Below are 22,577 nucleotides of genomic sequence, written 5' to 3'. Positions count from 1 at the left end.
AAACAACCAAACTCAGAGAGCACCAAGGATTCCACATAAAATATTTCTTTAAAATAATATATTTAAAATTTCTTTAACCTTACCATTGCTCAGTTTCAATTATTATGACTGGGGAACATGTCTTTACATCAACAAATACATGAACAAAAAATACTCAATAGGCCTTGCAACACAGAATAGACAAGGAAGAATGGATAGATATTGGAATTTAGTATACATAGTTTGTTTAGTTCATCTTTCAAAATGAACTGATCAAACCCTTGCTTCTTGATCAAATACAATTATCTTTAGATGTTGTACTTCTCTGATTTTTTAAGGGTGAATGAAAAAGTATACTTTAGGGAAAACTGATACAATAAAATTGTACTTGAAAAATTCTGAATATTGTAGAAAGCAAAATGTGATTGGGTTTTTGTGTGTGTGTGTGTGTGAGCCACTCAAGGTTATTATACATAAGATGAATGGTCACATAAGTGAAATAAATAAATATGAAATCATACATCTCTCACTTAATTTACATTTGTGTTCCTGGAAAATTTGGAAATCTATCCTGTGGAAACATGCAATATTCAACATTCCTTCTTCCCCAACTGTGGGTGTCAAGATCTAATCAAACTACAATTCCATTATCCTCACTCAGCATGAATGTTGGGATATAGTCAAACAAAACCATATTGGAATTCGTAATTAAGAAAGACTTTTCTATACCAGCAATTTATGGAACTAGAAGCTACCTCCTCTACCAGTTATGATTCCTTGTGCTCCAACCCAGGAATTTCAAAAACCACCATTGCTCCAAGCATGCTACAGCATTTAAATTCTGTTCTGCACCATCAGCTATATGTATTAATAAAGCAAGAAGATGATGTGACAATGGGAGTCTGGTGGGAAGTGAGGTCATATACACCATGACAACATATTGCAAACTGTATAATCCATGTCATAATTGACATCACTGTGGCTTCTAAGGGACACCTATAGGTAAGATAATAGTATTTTAAAGGCTTCTCTCTTTTGCAAACTTATGCTATCTTGTGTGGAGTGAATGTAAATTCAATACCACATGGATGCGTTGCCAAAATGTAAATACTAGTTTGACAGTTTATTTTAAAAATAATTTTAATAACCCTTACAATAGAGGAATTCTGCAACATTTTGAAAACAGAAGTTTCAGAATTTTTTCCAACTTTGATTTTAGTAAATACATTCCCACATTCCAGGGTCCCTGGGAGGAGGGAGTAAAAAAAAGTCAAGATGGTGACCACAACCATGTGATCAAAGCCCCACTCCTATATTATGTTTGTTACAATATTTTGTGCACCATGCATGGACTAATTTTCAATGAGACCCAAATTGGATGGCTTGTTATAAATATTGCCATTTCTAACACATCTTACATTCCTATGTATATATCTTCATTTGGATTTTTAAATGTCTACTTCATTCATTTTCATTATTTCTACAGGGAGAGACCCTCAGACCTGAAACAGGAACAATTAACTTTCCTATTCCTCATATGTTACAGTGTAATATAGACCAAAAGTTATGTCCATACAACACAGAACTGACAAACATTTTACCTTAATTTCAACATAGAGAAAAGGAAAACTGCATTAATGAGGGGAAATATGGATCCATTTCTATTTACTAATTTATTAAAAAAAAATTGTGAGCCACCTGTTTACATGTGTAAGTGTACGTATTTCAATTTTTAACATTCTATTTATTAAAAATAACCTCAAAGCACATACAATAAATCAAATCAACAAATTGGTTTTAATAGTTAAAGCCATATAATTGCAAATGTTAAAACATGCAAAATTATAAAAGTTAAAAATATAAAACAGGACCATGATAACAGCATCAGAATCAAACTATATGACGCAGCAGAATGAGTTTGAACACTTGAACCAACAGGACAATGGTTAACAGAAACTAAAAACTAATTAAAACTTTATGTCTCAAAATCTCAGCTCAGTCCAGAATGACAGCATGGTCAATGGTATTAAAAGCCATCAAAGATCAAGGAGGATCAATTATATATTCCAGCTGCCTTTTTCCTTTTAAAAATCATCATTTAAAGTGATTGGGGCTGAATCAATCCCATAATCAAAACTAAAAGCTGATTGGAATAGGTCCAAACAGTCACTTTCTTCCCTGAGTGCCTGAAGCTTCACAGCCACTATCTTCTCAAGCACTTCTTTAAGAAGTGGTTTTAGCAAGTGCCAGGTAGTTATCAAGAACCTTGGGGTCCAAACTGTGCTAAGGAAGCGTGCATGAAATTGCTTCTTTCAAAGCAGCTGGCATTCACTTTTTCTGCAGAGTAAATTTATCTTACCCTAGATCCAACCAGTTAATTTTCTCTATATTTATCAAATCTGCTATGAAGGGCTGGGATTGTGTTAGCACATAGTTGGATACACTGCTTTTAGCCTTCTATCCATGTCCTCAAACCTCAAAAGCTGAAATTAATCCCACAAAATTGGCCCATATGGAACGCTGGACATTTAGACTTGTTCCAACAGCATAATCCGTACTATCTTGAAGACAAATGATTTCATCCTCAAAATGTCTTGCATGCATGCCACAATAGATGTCGGTGGACTCCAACACCTCATTTATTAGGGTAATAATGGAACAATTCCTCTGAATGGCTACTTGAGGATGTAATGGTCATCAGCTGAGAGTACTGTCACCTGCACTCCAGCTATATTCCTTTGAAAATTAGAGTGCCCTCTGATCTTTGAATCAACAGAAAGAATGCTCAGGAATGATCATATGAATAGCCTGGCTCATCTTGCCATTTGACAGTGAGACCAGCCAAAAGTTTCTCCACAGCTTTGTCATCTTGATAAACTTCCAAAGCTTTCAGAATTCCACAAGTCTTTTAAGGGGTTCCCCACTCTTGCAAGTGGCCAACTTCCCCACTAGTCCAATTCTATCAAAGGTAACCCATATCATACAAAAACAAAGGAACAATATAATATAAGGAAGGTTTTTAATTCAAAAATATTTTATTATTCATTTAGACTAAAAACTACTTTCACAACTACTGTAATATAATAGAAATGAAGTAGCAGGATGACATGTAAATTAAAACATGCACATTTCCATGCCTTCTTAAATGCTAGTATGAAAGATATAGGTCTTAGAACCTTTTGTAGAGTTGCTGAAGGAGGACAGCTACTGGGAAAGACTTTTCCCTCCAAATGAAGAACAGTAAATATAGCATCTATTACTATTCCTAAAATAGGGCAAGATACAAATGGGCACATATGGACATTCAAGTAATCTGGTCCCAATTTATTTAAAACATTAAAATCCAAGCTAACATTCTTAATTAGGACATAAATGCAGCCCTATTTTTCACTGCCTGAAAATGGAAAGATCATCTTCAAAAGGCCCCCGAAAGAATGCATTCCAATACTCTAGTTTGGGTTAAACTAATGCATAACTAATTAAGACTTGATTCTTTTTCTCTAGGTAGGGTTGAAGCAGGCACACATCAACTCTTTGAGGTTGTATAGATCAGGAAAGAGACAGCATAAGATGATTATAACTAAACTTTACTGAGATAGGCTACAGTAATAGAATCTTGCAAGTCTGACTCTGCGGAGTCCTTGGGGTTCTCTAAGCTTGGTTGTTTTCTTGTAGACATTTCATTACCTGGCTAGGTAACCTCAAGGACTCCACAGCTCAACCCTGAGCTACATATATTCTCTTATTAGTCTGATTCTGCTTTTGCTCCCTTCCCTCTTATACCCCAGTGAGTCAGGGAAGAGCCAGCCTGAGTCTCTTCCTAATATTAGCTGCTTTCCCAGGGCTTAAGGAATGCTTCTGCCCTTTTTGTTTCTGTAACAGCTTCTGAACATCCCCCCTCAGGGCATCTCTATAACCATTCCCTCTGCAGCATTTCAACTAGTGAGACATAAATACAACCATCACCACTCCCCCCAAAATTATAAACCTTGATATAGGGAAGGTCTCTCTTGAAACCATGAATTGCTAATGCCTTTTTTTAAACCTGAGTTCCAGGTTTGCTTTGTTTTACTATATTCCACCATTTCTAACCATTAGCCATGCTAAACTGGGATGACAGAACTGTAGTTTAAAATAATGAACTTCGTTCTGCAGGGAAAATGTGACTCTCTTCAATACTAGTTTCAGTTCTGTCCAGATCAGGCTGGTTTCTCTAAGAACAACACCTCTGTCTTGACTGGCTTAAATTTCAATTTAGACACGTTCATCCTGGAGTTGTTCAAGATACTTCTCTAATAGATGACTTCAGCCTTCCCCAGATATGCAGGATAAAAAGAGAGACATAGCTGCATAACTTCTTCATACTGCAGACATCCTAGTAAATATTCCCCAATGGCATTCAAGAACTCATCACACCAACACCTTCCTCAAAAATTGGTCAAAATACAAATTACAAAATAAAGACTTTTCTTCCCCAAAGGAGATCCCCAAGCAGAAACACATGCAGGTTCTCAAGTTTTGTACTGAAAGGCTTTATTAATGAAAGTGTGAGTTGGAATACAAGAGAAACTACCATCAGATTAACTTTCTGAGAAGCAAAGAAAGGAAATACACACAGGGAGACACACAGAGCTCCATGAGCTTATCATTAGAAAGGTTAAAGAGCCACAAAGACTAGTTGTATGGTAAAGTGCTTAGGAATATCAGAATTAAAATCAGGTCAGCCATAAATTCAGTGTGGCCTATTCTCATGAGTGTAAGTAGCACTTTATTAAACACCTTTTCCTTCACCCTCAGGCTTAGCACGAAAGAAAAAAACAGGGGGAAGGAGGAGGAAAAATCAAATTGGCACCAGCTGGGATGCAAACGGTTCAGTGGAGCCTGATGGAATTGCTACCACTAAATGAAGCAAGCAAAATGCAGCCAATTTCTCAGGGGAGATGCTGGAAGAGCCCTTCTTCCCTTCACGCTCTCTGTTACAGTATGATGGAGCGCTGGCAGCTAGGTCATTAATATCATTCTCTTTTTTTCTCCAGTTCTGATAAGGAAGTTGAATTAATGCTAAAGTTTCTAATTTTTTTCTATAATATTACAAAGAATCTCTTCCACCTAAACGTTGGCACTGAATATAAGCTCTTTAGGAGGACCAGAATAATTCTCCATGTGCTGCTGAACATATAATTCTTCCTCAGTCTTGCTTGGCATTCTTGGGAAAGAGAGATATATTAGAAGAAAATGAGAGAAGCCCATAAAGCATGTGGAAGACAGTCCCTTCAAAACACTGAAAACAAGAGCCCCTCTTCACCAAATAGCCAATATATTTACTTGATAAATGTGACTTTTAAATGCATTATTTCCCACTCAGCTTTGGTATATTGGATCTTACTAGATTGAACAGAATTCAGACAAAGTTCTGTTGCGTATAGTGGGAGGATAAATCTATTTTAACTTTTGTTACAGAAGCATTCAAATGAACCAACAAGATATTGTCACCAATCCTGAATTCGCAAGAAGCTGTCAATGAGAATATAAATGACACTAAAACCTTTTACTTCTAATATTTTAGAATATTCAGGAACAGATTCAATATTCCCAGTTAGTTAAGAAGAATAAGACGATGTCAAGGTAGAAACATTCCATTAAAGATAAACTTTCTGAGGTAATGAGCCCCTCTTTTTTCAGTGATATTTTCACTGCCCAAGGACACATAGGGGCCTAGGAATAACGGCATGACCTTTGAAAATGCTCAGGGATTCTGGTTTGTTCTTGCTATTTTACATGCATTAACCCTATCTGATGGTTTATTGTATATTTTAAAAATAAATCTAGAGGTAATTAAGAATTTGTCAAACTCAGGTAACAGAATCCTAAGAGGCTCAGTGCTGTCACCACCACCACCACCACCAAAAACAACAACCAAATCTCAGAAGTCACACTTAGTTATTTACTTGTTAAAAATTATATCCCAGCTTTCCTCCAGGAGCTGAAGGTGGAGTATATTTAGCACTCCCTCCTACATTTTTTTCCCCCCTCACAACATCAACCATCTAGGTAAGCTGTGTGGAAAGAGAGACTGGCTCAAAGTCACCCAACAGCTGAGGGTGGACTTGAATCTGGTCCACCTTAATCCCTACAAGTAGACCATGAATTACAGCTTGCCTAATCCTGCTTATCAGTTTAGGTACAGCCTAAAAGATGGGCTAATATTAGGGCTGATCCAAAAGATCATTCTGCTTTGAATTGGTTTGGTATGTAAGGAAAAAGGCTAACCTCTAAGCAGCATGATCCAAAATGGTTGATGGCCTGGATTCTAACTGGAATTCAGACTGAGGGAACGGAAAAGTCTCTTTACTTGCATTTTTCTCTTTTCTTTTGGATTCATGTAGAGTACAGTGCTAAATCATCACCAGACTGACTCAAAAGGACAAACATACAGAAGTAACAGCACTCTGAGTTAGTCCACAATACTAATTAGCATAAGATTCAGGGCAGAACATTTTTTTTTCACATAATATATTAATCTACAGGTCTTGCTGCCATATAATGAGTAATGGATTATAGCTTATTTGGTTTCAAAGGGGCATAAACAAATTCCTGGTGGTCTATGCAATCTCCAAGTTGAGATGCAGTATCTTCAAGTATGGCATTAGCAGGCATGGACAAGAGTGTTTACATCCTGCTTGCAGAAGCACATGGCTATCCATTATGGAAACCAGGATACTGATATACTGTAGGTGAGCTTTTGCACTGAGGAAGTAGAACTTTTCTTATGTTCTGAAAAACCTGGAGATGACTTGAGAAAATATGAAGCTGGAAGTTCTAAGGTACAAGAAAACTTTGCTGAAATCATTTAGTTCTCCTATATGGAGGTTGGGGAGCGAACACCTGGTAGAATTGAAGACACAAAAAACCTTTTGCTGTATCTGATTCCAAGCCTGGGAACTAGAAGGGCTACATTTCCAATAAAATAAGGTGTTGGAAACCAATGTGCTATGAAGCAAAATGGAAGACACCACTTAACTAATAAACTAATAGGAAAATGAGCACTAAATGCTGGACAATAACTAAGCCAAATACAGTACTTGTTTGCTGTATACTATTAAAAGGGTAAAGGAAACAGGCAACAATATGGTATTGCTCAACCTTTTCATACTGTTCACCCAGGAAATGACTAATGTGAATGTTTATAGGCAACAGCACAGAACTATTTTTGGTCATGGGTTGTTGTTCAAGACAAGATTTCCAAAAGCCTAATAATAACCTTTGGCTAACAAAAATCTCTTGCAGCATACCAGCGTCCCAAGGAAAAATGGTGTTTCCTTTCATGGATAGTTAACAATGTAACAACCTAACAACTTACCATGGAAGCAAGTGCAAAAATAAATAAAACCAAACCGATTTCTTCCTTTTCATGCTTTACAAGCTCTCTTCTTAGTGTATTTTAGGCATAGATTTCATACCTAAATATATGTTATTATAGGACAGAAGTTGGAAGGGATACACCTAAGCAGCCTCACCTACTGATCACTGCTGCACTATTAATACTTGGGAATAAATGTTAAGCAGCCAATATTTTTGTGTTTTGTTTATTCAGTATGCTCCACTTACGTAAACATGGGGGGAAGGAGAAAATATATACATTACATTGAAATGCCCTTCAGAATACCATAAGGTTTTATTCCTATCAAGATCCAGGAAATATAAAATTAGAGAAGAACATGTGAAGTAGAACTGATGCAAAATTGATGATTTGCATACCCAGCTACCATAGCCAGGACTGATGAAGCTGATATATTTAATTTTAAAGACTGTCTGGTATCTTACTAATATCACCTGTAGTATGTTCAGTGTATTCCGCAACTTTTCTGTTTCCTAGGTACATGGCTACCTAAAACTATAGTAATAAAAGAATATATTACAGTTCAATCCTAAAGCAGTATATGAGTTGTCGTAAATTAGGGTGCTTTTTAAATATGGCAAGGGTACCAAAAATGTATTTTGTTTATCTGGAGGCCTGTAATGCTGAACACTGAAAAGACACTTCCACCCGCTGTTAATCCCAGCTCCTTCAGGGAATGCTCAGTAAGATAATGAATCCTTTAAATGTTACATCTTGCATCTTGCATTATTGTGGTGCACCAACTCTCCACATCAAACAATCATCAGGACTATTACAAAGTGGGCTTATAAGAGAGTGGCTGAAAAGGCGCTGTGTGAAAAGAAGTGGAAAATTAAAGCTGAGGCAGACGAAGAAAGAGCTTAATTTACTGGCATGTACAGTATGCAAATGAGATTACTCTCAGTTTAACTGCATCATTTATGTCCATAATAACGGCATCATCATTACAGGGCTCAAATTAAATTACACCATAATTAGCATATCAAAGTGATTGGTTAAAGTTTAAAACAAATACCCAATTTTGTTAATGAACAGCTGTAATTGTCATGTACACTTCAATGAAAACTCCCTAAACAAATATATGTTTTAGAACAGAGAAAAGATTTTCAAGACGACATGTCTGCAGACGAGGGGAATTACCTTTTAAAAAACGACAGAATGACAGAGATTATTCTGTTAATGTTATATTTCAAGTAATAAAGCATTCTAGCAAAACAAGTCCAAACACCTTATATTTACTCTATTGTAACCAATGGTAGCAAAATCAATTTACCGCTTTTGACCTTGAACTGAAGATATTACCAATAAATAGCATTATGTCTGCTACCAGCAAAGACTTCTCAAAAACATGCTCTTTTCCTGACCACTCAAGATTCTTTAGATTTGAGAAATTTGTTACATGCTAATGATCTTTACCTAAGTTCAGATATGTCATGGCTGAAAGGCTCAGGAAACAGAGTGCTAGAAAAGGGTATTTTGGTAACACTCTCCCATATATCAACGTTCTAGCAGTTGAATGACATGATAACATAAAAGGCAGTCTACAATTCAATTTCCTTAATCTAATTGTATCTACATAGCAGGTTTTGGGGGTGGAACTGCACTATGGAAGGGGTGTGCATGTATGTCTGTGTCTTCTTCTTTTTGAGAATCTGTTCTCATTAAAAAGGATAGGGAGGTGGAGCATGGTTCTGTCAATGTTAGCTTGAAAGCAAGTAATGTGTTTCCACAGATCAATCACTCCTAAAATGCATATAGAAAATGTACAGCAGAAAAATCATTCTCACACCAAACGCAACATAATGAAGGAAGAAGTATGCTGCATAGTATTAAAGTATTATAAGTGAGCTTTTTGGCAGCTCATCTGGATAACAATAGCAACCACACATGACCGCAATTGCAATGCACCAGTGCCAAAGGAACAGATAATGTTAAGTAAACCCTCTACCCCCTCCCATTTATATTTACATCCGTGCCCCTGGACTACCAGTGCATCACACTGAACTTTGAAATCTGTATTTCCTGGTAAAACTCGGGACACACTTTCAGATAGATGTAACAAGCAAACTGAATGTCTTATTAAATTGATATTATCAGAACCGTGTTCAAAAATTTAAAGAAAGTAGCTTTTCGTTTTATTCATCGAGGAATCCATTAAAGCCTGAGCTCTGAAGTAGTATGTAAATTATGTGCCTTTCAAGGTAGAGCTAGGGCAAATTCACTCCATCAACTAATGATGAACCTCATTATGTGCAGAGAGTATTCATAATGAGGAAACAAGCCACCCACCATTCTATGTTCTAACATAAATCCCTATAAAATGTGAATTTCTCCATGTCTAATTAAAGGCTACTAATTTCTCATACTTCCTTCTATCTCCCCCCAAATACTAAAAATGTACACACTATTTTTAGATTTTTTTTTGAAAATGGTAAGTTTTTCTACAGCACCATTGCATATAAGCTATGTATATGATTTTAACATTTTAATTTTTAGAGAGAGAATAATTTTGTATATTATAATGAAATTGGCTCCTCATTTAAAAAGAAGCTTTATTTACTTAACATCAACCTATAGTTTTAGCAGAATGTCAAGTAACTAAAAGGAAAGAAGATAGGGTACAACACATAATAAAGCGCACGTGTGCACGATTTTCAACTCCATCTCGGTTAACAGTATATTTAAAAGAGAATAAGTACTTTCAAAACCTAATATCAATAGATTTAAACATAAGCTTAATCTTCTCATTGAAATCTATGAGATTCTAATATACTTTACTTTGGAAGAATCATGCCCTGGCTATTCCGCTGCGACACCTTTTCACAGTGAGTATTTGTACTGCTAACACTATGCTTCATAGGTTAGGATCTATTTAACATCTATTTGCAAACTACACTTGTACTTATTGGTAATAGTTGTCACTGTATTTTCCAGAATAAATACTGGCAGGTTTATAGGTTTCCCTGTACTGACAACTATAGGAATCTTTTAACTGGGCCCCTGCTTTGCTTTGCTTCCATTTCATTTCTTTATTACCCCAAATACTAGAAACATTTAAAAATAACCTGCTTTTCAGAAAATATCCTGTTGAATGGATACAAAGAAATGAAATAATCCGAAACAAGGATCACATTACACTAACTCATCCAAGTATAATAGCAACGTGTCATTCAGAAAGTTCAAACTTTTATATATAAACCGCTATCACCTATTGATATCCATGAGAGCTTAGCATTTGAATAAAAACTCATCTGGGTTTTAGGAAACACTGCATATTACAATAAATTTTGAGCTGTAAATAAAATGCAACATACATGTTGAAATTGTTTTCATGTTAATCAGTAAAAAATTGCTGCCTAATTGTAATTGTTCACAATTGTTTTATTTTTAAAGTGATGCTGGTCCTTTAAGTTGCACAGAATCAGTTCTACTCTAAAAAGCTGCTGGAGTGCAGGCTTCTACTCCCCCCCCTCCTTTTAGGTCAGCCAGTCATACACCAGGAAGACAGTCCTCCAAAACTAACTTGTCCCTCCCCTGGAGTACAGAGTTTAACAACCTACCTTTGTTCTGGTCCCGTGGACAATAACTGGGAAACCTCAAGACTGTGAAGAGCCAAAGGTTTTCAGAGTAATCACAAGTACAGAAGATGAGGGTGAAGGAGAAATAACAGTAAAGCCTCTAAAAGAAATCTGTCTGGCTGACAATTGGCCACAGCGAAGCGTTTGCATCCGTGGAACGGTTTCCCCAGGAATGCGCGCACCTCGATTCCAGCAGCATCTACAACTGCTGACATTTTAAAGGGCATAAGCACAGTAATCTAGAGAAAAAGCGCATTTTCTCTCGATGAAGGACGGGGACACCTAAAGCTACACATTGTGCGATTGCTCTTGCTCTGGCTTTAACGCATTGGCCGTATCAAAGATGAACATTACTTTGATTGACAAATGTCCCAGGCTAAGCCAACATTCTTACCTTAATGTTCCTTGTAACAGGCTCCAGCAAATAGTACTCATGGAAGAAGCATGTAAAGGTATGTTTGGAAGACGAAATCCACAGCCTTCACAATTAATTTAAAAGAAAGAAAACTCCAAAAAGGAAAAATAAAAGATTCAGTGATTCACACTCCCCCCGCCCCCCCCCCAGTACATCTTTGCTTGGGCAGCCTGGCAGAAAGCAGGGTTCCACAGACAGTGCTGCGTGTCAGAAAGCAGAGTTCTTTCAAGATTTACTTGACACTCATTTTCCGAGAAGCCTAGTGTGGAGTTGTGTGGTTTGTTTCTTATTGTCTGCGAAGCAGTTAGAAGCTTCTCCCTGAGGGGGCCTCTCAGCCCCTGGCTCGGCTGCTTTGACAGGGAGGTAACCATATTAGGATGTGTATGGTAAAGTAAACAATAACATAGTTGCAATGAAATGGATTTTTTTTTTCAGCTAATGGTGTTGGTGTTAGCCCTGTTTTTAGCCTTTCCCACTCGTTTTGTTCTCTAGCTCAAACAGGCTTTTTAAAAATGAAAACAGAAAAAGAGGGAGCAGGGAGGTAAGGGAAAGAAACAAGCATTTCAAGCTTCTAAACTTCTGTTAGAAAAAAGAAGAAGAAAAAACATTTCAAAGACAAGAAGAAAAATAAAAAGCTTTAAGCATCCTAGTAAGGGGCATGTCAACTTAATAATTATGATATGCAACTGGTATTTTTGAGAATCCCTGCAGAATTGTTAGCAGGATACGAACATTAAAAGCAGGTTAACAATGAAGATCTTTTTTTCTCCCAAGTGCTAGAAGCAAGTGTGCTAGTAATGTCCAAACATATCTACTGAACAGCCTCACCTTCGCTAGATGTGTAAGTTGGGCAAGTACATGCAAGTCTGCTCGCTTTGCATGCTAAAAGCATTTTATTCAAAAGTGTAAAGGCAGGTGTCAAATTATTTAATTAGAAGCATCTACCAAACATGTGGCTCCCTAGATAACATTCACACCAACCATATTACGGTACAAAAGATACACATTTCACACCAGTTGTTATTTAGAAACCACAATGTCACTTACAGAAGAATTTGCCTGGATCAGATTTTCCTAGATGAAGGCTGCAAAGCTCCAATTTGTTATATGAGAGCTTCATTTTATTGACATAGTCACACACTTAATATTTTCAGAACACACGTTCTGAAAATCCTAAAAGGTCAGGAAATCAATCAGAGAGGGCATAAGATTGCAGCCCAAGCATTCAGCATCTAGAGGTGCAAGAAGAGTATAAAATCTATATATCCCAGATCAGTGGGTGGGAGGAAAAACACGTGTGTAAGAATGAGGTGAGTTTGTGTGTCTTCCCCAAACTAGGTGGACGCCTGAAGCAGTCACCCTGCCAGGAAGACATGACATGAGGTCACAACTTTTAAAGTATTTTGCAGCATTACCACCCAGCATCTGTCATTAGACAATGAGAGACAAAGCAGACTTTCTCTGGAAAAGGGTGCAGTTCTCCAAATGTCAGGCACTAAAGAGATAACAGAACCGGGGCTGGAAAAGACTCAGTGGGGCACTGAAGGAATAGGGCAAGTAAAAGGAACACAGGATTAACCAACGCAAATTTATTCTCAGCATTTGGATCCACAGTTCCACACAGATGTATTTAGTCAGTTCTTGATAAAATGTTTCTACTGTACACAATCCTTTTCTACGTCATTGCAATAAACAATTAGAAAAATAAAGGAATTAAACAAGAATTTGTGCAAAGGGTTCAGCTAAAACCTGGCTTTAAAGTCTTGAGTTTTCAAGAATTTGTGACTTTCACGGAACAAATAAAAAAGTGAAGACTGATGAATGAATAAACGAATATAAGAAAAAGTTAGCAGAAGGATATATCAAAATCAGTAAATCATATATGCAACCAGCAGTTCAAAAGTTCAAAGGCATGATGGCCAATCTTAGCACTCAGCCAATAATAAACTTGATTCCATCACTCCTCACAGACCAGACAATTTCAAAGCATCATTCTCATTAGCTGGTCTTACTGAAAACTGCTAGCTATTTATGTATATGCTAAAATAAATTAGCCATTTCATTCAGCATAAAAAATACATTAACACAATGCTCAGTTTTATAGTTGGAGTAAATAAATACATTTATATACTCAATGCAAAATTATTTTATCTTTATTATCACCAGTGTGGTTGCTATTGTGGAGGGCCTGCTCTTGCACTCTGCTGATGCAGAAACGGTTTTATTGCATTTATTTGTTTCAATAAAAATAGACTGAACTAGATCAGTGAGTCTTAGCAGCAAAATCTGGCGGGAAAAAACTAATATTTAAGACAAGCTAAGACCCAAAAAATCACGAGGAGGAGAAAATGCATTAGCATTGTTTCATGATCTCTTGCGCAAGAGTTAATGGACGACTTTCCAGAGCGCAGCACAACATTACATCAGGGATTGTGTTACAATATAAGAGACTGAAAAGGCAAACCATTGTGATTAAAGGCCAGTACACTACTTATCATGAAAACAAATGCAAAGCTTGACATAAAAGTCTGCATAAACATGGGGATTCCTCTGGATTTTTTAAAAGTATCACTTTTTAAAAGTAAGTTTATTTTGTTAAGTTAGAAACAGTCATTCAACGAACAGAAGAGACCTTCTGCCAGTGGATGGGTGCTTTCAGATAAAACACACTGAGTGAATCCAGCCAGAATGTAGGCATGCTTTTCAAAACTAATTTTTATTCAAGCTATTAGATAATCATACAATTTTAAGAAACTGGGAGGTTTGGAAACATAAATAGAGAGAAAAGGGATTAAAGGTAGGCAAAAAAGGAGTGTCAGAAGGGAAAAAAAACACTGTGATCTCGCCCATGTGGGCACTGGCCTGACTCACTGTTTGCTCCAGTTCTGAATGGAAAACTCAGAGTATCCATGAAGGAACTGCGGATTTCAACAACAGTAACAACGAAATTTGCAGACTACTGCTTTATTAAGAGTGCTCTGGAATCACAATATTGAGAATAGGAATGCCAGGACTATATTTAGTAACCAGATGGACACATTAACTATTTACTTTACAATAGCCTGGATGTAAAAGGACCATGAGAGATTGGAATAAAATAATGTGTGTCTATTCTTCCAAACCAATTATAGCCTGTTTAATTCCTTCTCCTAACTTGCCCCAGAATTTTTTAAAAACTTTGAACCCATAGTGATGGACAGATGAAAACAAGAAAGCACAGCACTACACATTTTCAGCCTTGGATTATGAGGCATAGGACAAGCTGGCACATTATAAATGGGATATGGAAAAGACAGGTTAGAATAATCCTCATGCCATGCTTGTAAAGAACATAAGAGTTCTTCAACCTTATCATCCCACTTAGCTCGTACTGCTGTTAGGAATGTCTGGAAGATCCCAGAAAATAGGACAGCAACCAGACCCATCTCCTATCATCTACATCAGGCATACAAGCAGGAATCTCAATTAGTATTGCTTAGAGCTTCTCCAACTTTGTGGTACTGTGACCCCCTAAAGTGATAAATGAATTTGTGTGTGCCTTCCCTGAATGAAATATGATTTCACTGGGGTTAGGTTTGGGCATAAAATAAATTCTTTGGGATTAGGTTGGGCATGAAATAAAGATACCCTTTACTTTTAATAATTCCATCTATATATTACTGATGGAAGTGATATATAGCTTGGCAGTACCAAAACTGCAGACTTCAGGCTTCACAGGGAACTGAGAAAAGCCCAGAACAAGTTTGGACAGTGTTTTGACTTTGCTTATGCAAGCCTGATCAGGACAAAAGAAAAAAAGTGGCCACCAGACCAAGTTGTTTGGGACCCCCCCCCCCCCCGCCCCAAGAGTCCCCTTTTAGAGTTTTAGAGAACCTCTGGTTTAGAGCTTTTTGTTTATTTTCTCACTTTGGGGAACACGTGAAATTATCTGTAAATACGCTCAGAGCTTGGATGCTCAGAGTCCCGTCCCACTAACTCTCATTTGGAGATACTCTTTTTTAACTGCTTGCAGAAAGAGTCTATGCCAGCAGCCTTATAGTAGGAGGTGGTTTTGTTGGCCACTGCAGCCAATCAAAAGTTAGAGAAGCTATTCAGGGATGCCAAGTTTCCAGCAGTGACTTCTATAATGCAGAAAATATTATAGAAACGACTGGTTTCCAGCTTATTTTATAACTCCAACTCTTATTCTAAGAGGAGTGAGTTGGGCATCTCTCTCACTTTCAACTAGGTCACATTATGTTGACAACACAGTTTACTAGTGGAGTGACTTCAGAAAGTCTTCAGATTCAATAAAACGTGAAGACAGTTCTAAATGACCTAAGATTCAGCGTGCAATTTACATTCCTGGCAATTTCATTGGACATAGGTTTCGTTTTGTTTAAATAAAGGTGACAAAAAGATCCTATGGAATGATAGGAGAAAGAAAAGAGACCACCACCATCATAGAACCCATCAGAGTAAAGGCAGATCATTGGAAAGTCAATTGCACCATGCTCCTCAGACGTCAAAGATGTGCTCTTTATATCTAAGACCTATCAAATGACTTGGACTGCCCTGATAGGGTTTATGTGGGCTTCCACCAGAAGCACTGGGGCCCAGTGGTTAGGGAAGCCCTATTGGTCAGTTGTTGGCTGCCTGTTATTTCCAAGATGAAAAAGACTGGACAGCCATTTGTCCAGAATGGTATCAGGGTTCCTGCACTGGGCTCCAAGATCCCTTCCAACCCTAGGATTCTATGAATGGCTTCTGCATTCTGTTATTGTAACTGTTCTTAATTGTGTTGGATTGGTGTTTTTTTTTTAATTACTGTTAGCTGCCCAGAGTCACTGCAGCAAGATGGGCAATCTTATAAATTGTTTAAATAAATATAAATAGATTTGTTTTGTTTTGTTTTGAGGCACAGGATTATGTACTTTAAGCAGCCACATGTCAGGCAGAAATCAACAGATGATTTTTTTTAAATTATTATTATTACTACAATTTTACCCAGGAAAAACTTTAAGCTGTTGATTTACTCCTGTTATCCAGCTGTTAATCCTCTCTCTGCAAAACTGATGGCCTCAAATAAGACAAGGACTGGTGAATCTGGTTCACCTCTCTGGACACTGAAATTTCTATGATTCTTCAAACATTCATCTGACTCACAAGAGAACATATCTCTCTTAAAATTAATACAATAAACAGGTTCCTAACACTGTCAGGGGTTGAGGTCTGTTTTGCTTTTTAATTATCATTATGTGCTTCCTTAATGCAATTTTTCAAATTTGCCTAATAAAATAACACCTATGGAACAGTTAGTCTGCTTTACTGGATTTATCTCCAGAATGGATCCAAAACCTAGTCTGACGGGAGATACTTCCACGACAACAGCTAGCTGAATGAACTGCCTTGTTGAATGATCTAAATCAGCTTAATGGAGTCAAGAAAGAGGAGCGTCCCCAGTAATAGTCCCAAGGTAGAAAAGATTATCAGTGACTACTAATTTCAATGGATATATATTACCTCCAGAAGCAGTAAGCTTTTAAATATCAATTGCAGAAGAATACAAACAGTTGTTATTAAGCAAATATCCCAGCTACTGTGGGAGCAGAATGCTGAAGCAGTGAGCCTCTGATTTGATCCAGCGAGGTGCCTATTAAGTTCTGTATATAGTGTATAATGTATACTATTGATACAGACTTCTTTTCTCTTCCTACATGACTCAAAAAATGAAAGAAAAAGAAGAAGCCAATTTATTATATATGATAATGGGATATTTAATTTGGGCTATATTTTGACCAAATTTCTGTTTGGTCAATATAATAAAGAAGCACAACCTGCATACTCATACTTTGTGGTCCTATTAATGCTGGGTGCATTTCCCAATGTAGGTAGATAGGTAGGTAGATAATATATCCAATAGAAAAGAATATATGTAGTGCAGGGTTGAACTGTGGAGTCCTTAGTGCTTTCTGAGCTTGGTCGTTTGCTTGTAGCCATTTCATTACTTTATTCTAAAAGTGTACTGATGATGTTGCCTAGCTGGGTAATGAAACATTACCCAACTGCAAGCAAACAACAAAACTCAGAGAGCACCAGACTCCACAGAGTACATATCATTACTTTCAACAAAAATAACTGCCAGTCACTTGCAGCGTAAAAACATAAAAACCAATAAAGATATAAACAACTGTAAAGCAGTAAATATAATGGTTAGCATTCATTCCCCAAATCTGTCTTTTACAACTTCCAGGGGGCTGACAGTGAGAGTGACAATCTAATATTGAAAAGAGAGCATTCCTTAACATGCCACAGAGAAACACTGCTTGTGAGCCCTAGTCCTCTTCACCACTGCTATAGGGGAAACTAGAAGATGTTGGCAGAAGGTCTATGCTGGGACAAATTGAGGCAGGGGAAGTGTGACCTCTATGACTGATGGTATTAAATGCTGTTGAGAGGTATAAAAGGAGCAGGAGGGGTGCACTCCCCCTCCAGGTCCCAATGGAGGTTCATCTACCAGAATGAGCAAAGAATTTTCCAACCCATGACCAACTCTGGATCCAGACTGAAATGGATCTAGATAATAAGCCTCCTTGAGAGCACCCTGTAGTTGACAACACACAACATTTTCAACAAACTTTCGAAGAAAGGAAAGGTTGGAAACTGGATGATAGTTGTCCCAACTAACAGGCCCAGGGATGGCTTGTTAACAGGTTCCACCACCTCTTTCAAGGCTGATGGAAATATCCCCTCTCCCAAGGAAGATCTGATAATTATCTGAATCCCACTTGTCACATTCTTCCTGGCTCCTGAAAGTCAAAAGGGGCATGGATCAACCCTCCAAGTGGCAGAGATCATACCTGTAGAGGGAATGGCCCTGAAGGACAGGGGGAAGCGCCGCCACCAAGGCAACAATCAGACAAGTGTGGCTTGAGCCCATTCCAAGAAGCTAGATTGAGTAAACTACTCAGACAGGCCCCCTCCCTAGTTCAGACTAAGATAAAGTGAGAGAGGGGGGAACCCTATTCAGATTTGCAAGATTCTGTTACAATAGCTGTTACAATAAAAGTAGTCCTGGCCTGCTTGGCATTGGTTTCTTAGTCTAGTCTACCTTATAGGGCTGATAATACTAGAGAGTGCCCTCTCTACTTCCTCTGAGTCCTGAGATTTTTTTTTTTTTTAAACAGATAATATTGCAAGATGTTGCTCCAGGCACCACGTCAGATTCTTCTCATCAAGAGTCAAGATTATAGCAAATCTGAGCCACTGATCACAGTGGCCAGGCAGTAGTCCTTCTTGCTCAGTGTTCCCTAGCAGGAAACAGGCAACCTTAAGCAAGACTGCTGGATGACAACCTGATGATGCAATAAGGGTGGAGAAATTAGTTGCCTCCCTCATCACAAGTATGCAGAAATCAATATACATTCCTCACATATAAACTATCATCTACCTTCCTTTTCTCTCACCAGTCACAAAACCCCCATAAGGCTGGTATCTGGCAAACATCCTCATAACCCTTAATTCTCCTTTCTCTCTCTTATAGCATACCATTTCAATTAACCCATCCATTTCTCCCTTCTCTCTACTTTCCAATCCAATTTGTCTCTCTCCCCCTTTCTAAACTCTACTTTCACTTGAGTCTGTCAGTTGGGGGTCACCTCCCCTGTGTTCTCACCTCTGAAGCCACATCAGTGCCCCTCCTGGATCTCACCCCAGGAGTGCCAAAAAGCAAAAAACACCTATCTTCAAACAGTTTTTCCCAGCGCTTTGTGTCAAAGATTGTTTACCAAAAAAAAATCATAATTATATACAGAGTAATTACAATATAGAGTAATCATATTCACTACAGGTAGTCCTCGTTTAGCAACTGCCTCATTTAGCGACCATCTGCAGTTATGGCAGTGATGAAAAAGTAACTTTGCTACCAATAATCGCATATACGACCTTCACAGGTCTGTAAAGCAAAGGAAAGCTGAAGTAAGATCATAAGCACAGTCGCGGTTTCACTTAGCAGCTGCTTCACTGAGCAACAAGCTGCTGCTCCCAACTGTGGTCGCTAAAGGAGGACTATCTGTATCTAATATTTATTTATTTATTTATGTATTTCTTTGTATTTAGCAGCCTCCTGACTGCAGACAGCTCTGGGCAACTTACAGTTTAAAAGAAAGAACGAACCATAAAAATGAGAAAAAAAACAGCCACCCGCATCCACAAAGAACATATAATAGAACAACAACAACAAACTGACAAGGGCTCAACATCCATTCTATTCCAATTGTAATCAATACAATTAACGAAAAATTAAATCATATCCTGGTCCTGCCCATTTTGGGGATATGTCACTCAAAGACAAAGTGCAGCCTTTAGCACAAAAAAGTTTGCATCGCCTCTGATCTACATGGAGCATTTATAAAAATCTAAACCTTACAATATTCCCTGTGCAATGTTGTGTTTTATTTGTAATGAAACTCCACAGAAACCTTTGTCAACAAAGAGATATAATTCATGCCCAAATAAAGTAATATAGAAGTCAGAAAAATATAAGTTATAAAATATGGTTTGCTATAATTTATACATGGTCAAACATTAAACTTTTTAACACAGAGATTTGGATACTGAATTGCACAGAGTGCAACTCTGCAAACAGGATCATCTCAGAGATACACTAGAGCAAAGACTACTTTTGCAAAGTACTGCTCCCCTGCAGCTGGGAGAACTCCTAGAAAAACGTGTGATGCGGTTGCAGCCATTCTGCCTCTCCCCTAGAAGGGACCATCCGCTGAACTCTGTTTCCTTCTGCTAACAAAGCAATCGTTCCATTCATGGAGGGACAAATTTAGACACACATCATTATTAACAAAAATATCCCTGCTGCCAGTTCATAAGGGAAAGGCACCTTAGAATGCCTGGTGTCACAGAGTCATAGCTTAGAAAGACACATTTCCACTGCGGGTTCTGAGCAGATAAGAAATAGCAGAAGTCCTGTCAACGTTTCTGTCATTCCCTATCTTTCCCACCTAGTACACAAATAACGGTGGCCCTACCTCAATAGGATATTACCGCTTATTATTTTACTATTTTATTATCTTTTGATGCTGAACCCCACCTCTTGTGGAGTTCGAAAGCTAATAAGTAAATAAATATTTGCGCACGCCATGAAAATAAATGAGGAGCGTGGATTTAGAGTACCCATACATAATTTCTGAATTATGATTTGAACCAATAATTGCAGATCCTTGCCAATGAGCATGGTGAGTCATAATGGCAACTGAAAATGTTACTTGCCTTTGTTAATTGTTATTAGATATGTCAGCAATGTGTGGAACTAAACTATTTAAACTTGTGAATTTTAAACAGTTTAGTTTTACTGCTTATATATGGTCCTTAATAAATTATAGCAAGGTGAGTAAAAGATGGCCAAGTTGCTTTTTCAGGAGGGAACTTGTGGGAGTGCCACAGAAATATTCCATATTCTAGATTGAGAAATCCTGTATTATGAGATAAACATATTATGGTGGCAGTGTAATGAAGATCTACACAATATAGATGTGCAAAGCATTAATAGAGATCATTCATAAAGTTTGTTAGTTCAAGCGAAGTACTCCTCCTTGAAGTACTAAAGCAGCTACGTCCTTTAGAAAGCTCACACAGCTACTTCAAAGGCTGTCCCCAGTTGTTTTCATGTGCATATGCATGCACAGGTATTACTGCCACTAATAAAGCAAAGCACGTATAAGTACAAGTGCACAAACAGCTGGATGCAGCCCTTGAAATAGCTGCACAAGCCTTTCAAAGGATGTGGCTGTTTAATACCCTTTACAATGTGCTCCTTTCAAATGCTTTGCATAGCCCCACTACATACCAGCTCACTCCCTCACAAAAGAACCCACAATATGTGGAAACATCAAAGGTAGAATTTTATTTTCACTAACACATAAATGAAGTTATTGCTACCAGTGTTGAAAATCCTCCTATCTTAACTATTTTCTAGTAGATTCAAATACATTTTTAATAACAGCTTTCTTTTGCCCTGCATGTCTCTGTACTGCACCTTATCAAAATAGGTGAAAGAGTATCCAATTTAATATCTGTTTGCAGGATTGGGGATTTCTTCATATCTTATGCAGCAAGGAAAGCTTCAGGGGATGGCTTAGCAGCTTTGGTATCAGGTTTTAAATATCTTGATAGTCTGGAACCTCAGATCCCATCAGGTATGACTTAGTTTATCTAACATGAAAAATATATTAAGAACTAACTTTTAAACAGTTTGTTTTGGCTGGTACTTTTGGATGAGCCCTCCGAGACTGGTGCACTTTCCCTGAAAATGTTCTAAAGTCCTGATCATGTCTTGCACAGTGCTTAAAGACCTGTCTGTAAATTAAAATAATTACTAATCATTAGGAGAGTGTGAAGTATATAAATTGGCTGGTACAGAAGATGTGTGAAGCCTGATGTTACTTTTTGATTTTTTAAAATTTTATTTTGATTGTCTATAACTTACATACAATACCAATCCAATTAAAATTTTACTAAACTGCAGTTAAACACAAAACAACTAAGTTACAAATGAAGAACATGTAGGAGATGAGTGTCCACATAAATCTTACATTTCTGCTGTGTTCCTCCAGTGATATTTTTTCTGCAGATATGTAGGATGAAAACGTGCAGCAGAAAAGCCTGCCAAGGTACAAGTGTACCAATGTTGGCTTCAGTGCAAACCAGGATTGCATGGAAGCCAGCATGAGTCCAATAGTATAATGAAGACTTCTCTGTTGCTGATATTTGCATTAAAATGGGAGCATATGCAGAAAAAGAAAGAGTCCTCTGGGTTTGTTTTTTTTTGCATTGAGATTGGCACTTATTTGTAGGCAAGCTCTTTTACTGTATTTCATTTTGACTTCTCTCCCGCACCACTCTCTCCTTTAAAAACACAGAGCTCCCTAATCAATAGGCATCTGAAGTGAAGAGAAAGTCCGTTTGAACTTCACAGACAGACTTTCAGGCAATAAAACATAGTTTGATGACAAACAACTGCACAGATTGCTAAATTCTGAGTCTTCAAAATAGCATTTCTGACCTATCAAACAATTTGGAACAATTCTCTCCACATGAGTTCCACCATTTGCACACAAAACTGAGTTGGATAAGTGCTGTTTAAAAATTCCTCTGTGGAAGTATTCAGTACAGAAACAGAGATCCAAGGTGGTGAAACAGGTTGTCCAGTCAG

General features: G+C 37.6%; 1 protein-coding gene across 9 annotated transcripts in view; it reads right to left on the bottom strand.

Moving 5' to 3' along the window:
• Positions 1-22,577, bottom strand: part of FOXP1 (forkhead box P1) — a 636,434-nt gene that overhangs the window by 292,778 nt on the left and 321,079 nt on the right. Inside the window, exon 1 of one of the 9 annotated variants that reach the window (XM_007421307.3) lies at positions 11,351-11,627. The exons of 7 other annotated variants lie outside the window; for them this stretch is intronic. The gene's annotated coding sequence lies outside the window, so the exon portion shown is untranslated. Of the gene's footprint in view, positions 1-10,938; positions 11,076-11,350; positions 11,628-22,577 lie in introns of those variants that run through there. One more of the 9 variants, XM_088134344.1, reaches the window with a different exon arrangement.

Source organism: Python bivittatus, unplaced genomic scaffold (assembly GCF_059951505.1).
Source record: "Python bivittatus isolate LINGU-HERP-01145 unplaced genomic scaffold, Pbiv_v1 ctg000080_np1212, whole genome shotgun sequence".
Lineage (NCBI taxonomy): Eukaryota > Metazoa > Chordata > Lepidosauria > Squamata > Pythonidae > Python > Python bivittatus.
This window is presented reverse-complemented; position numbering and strand designations above follow the sequence as displayed.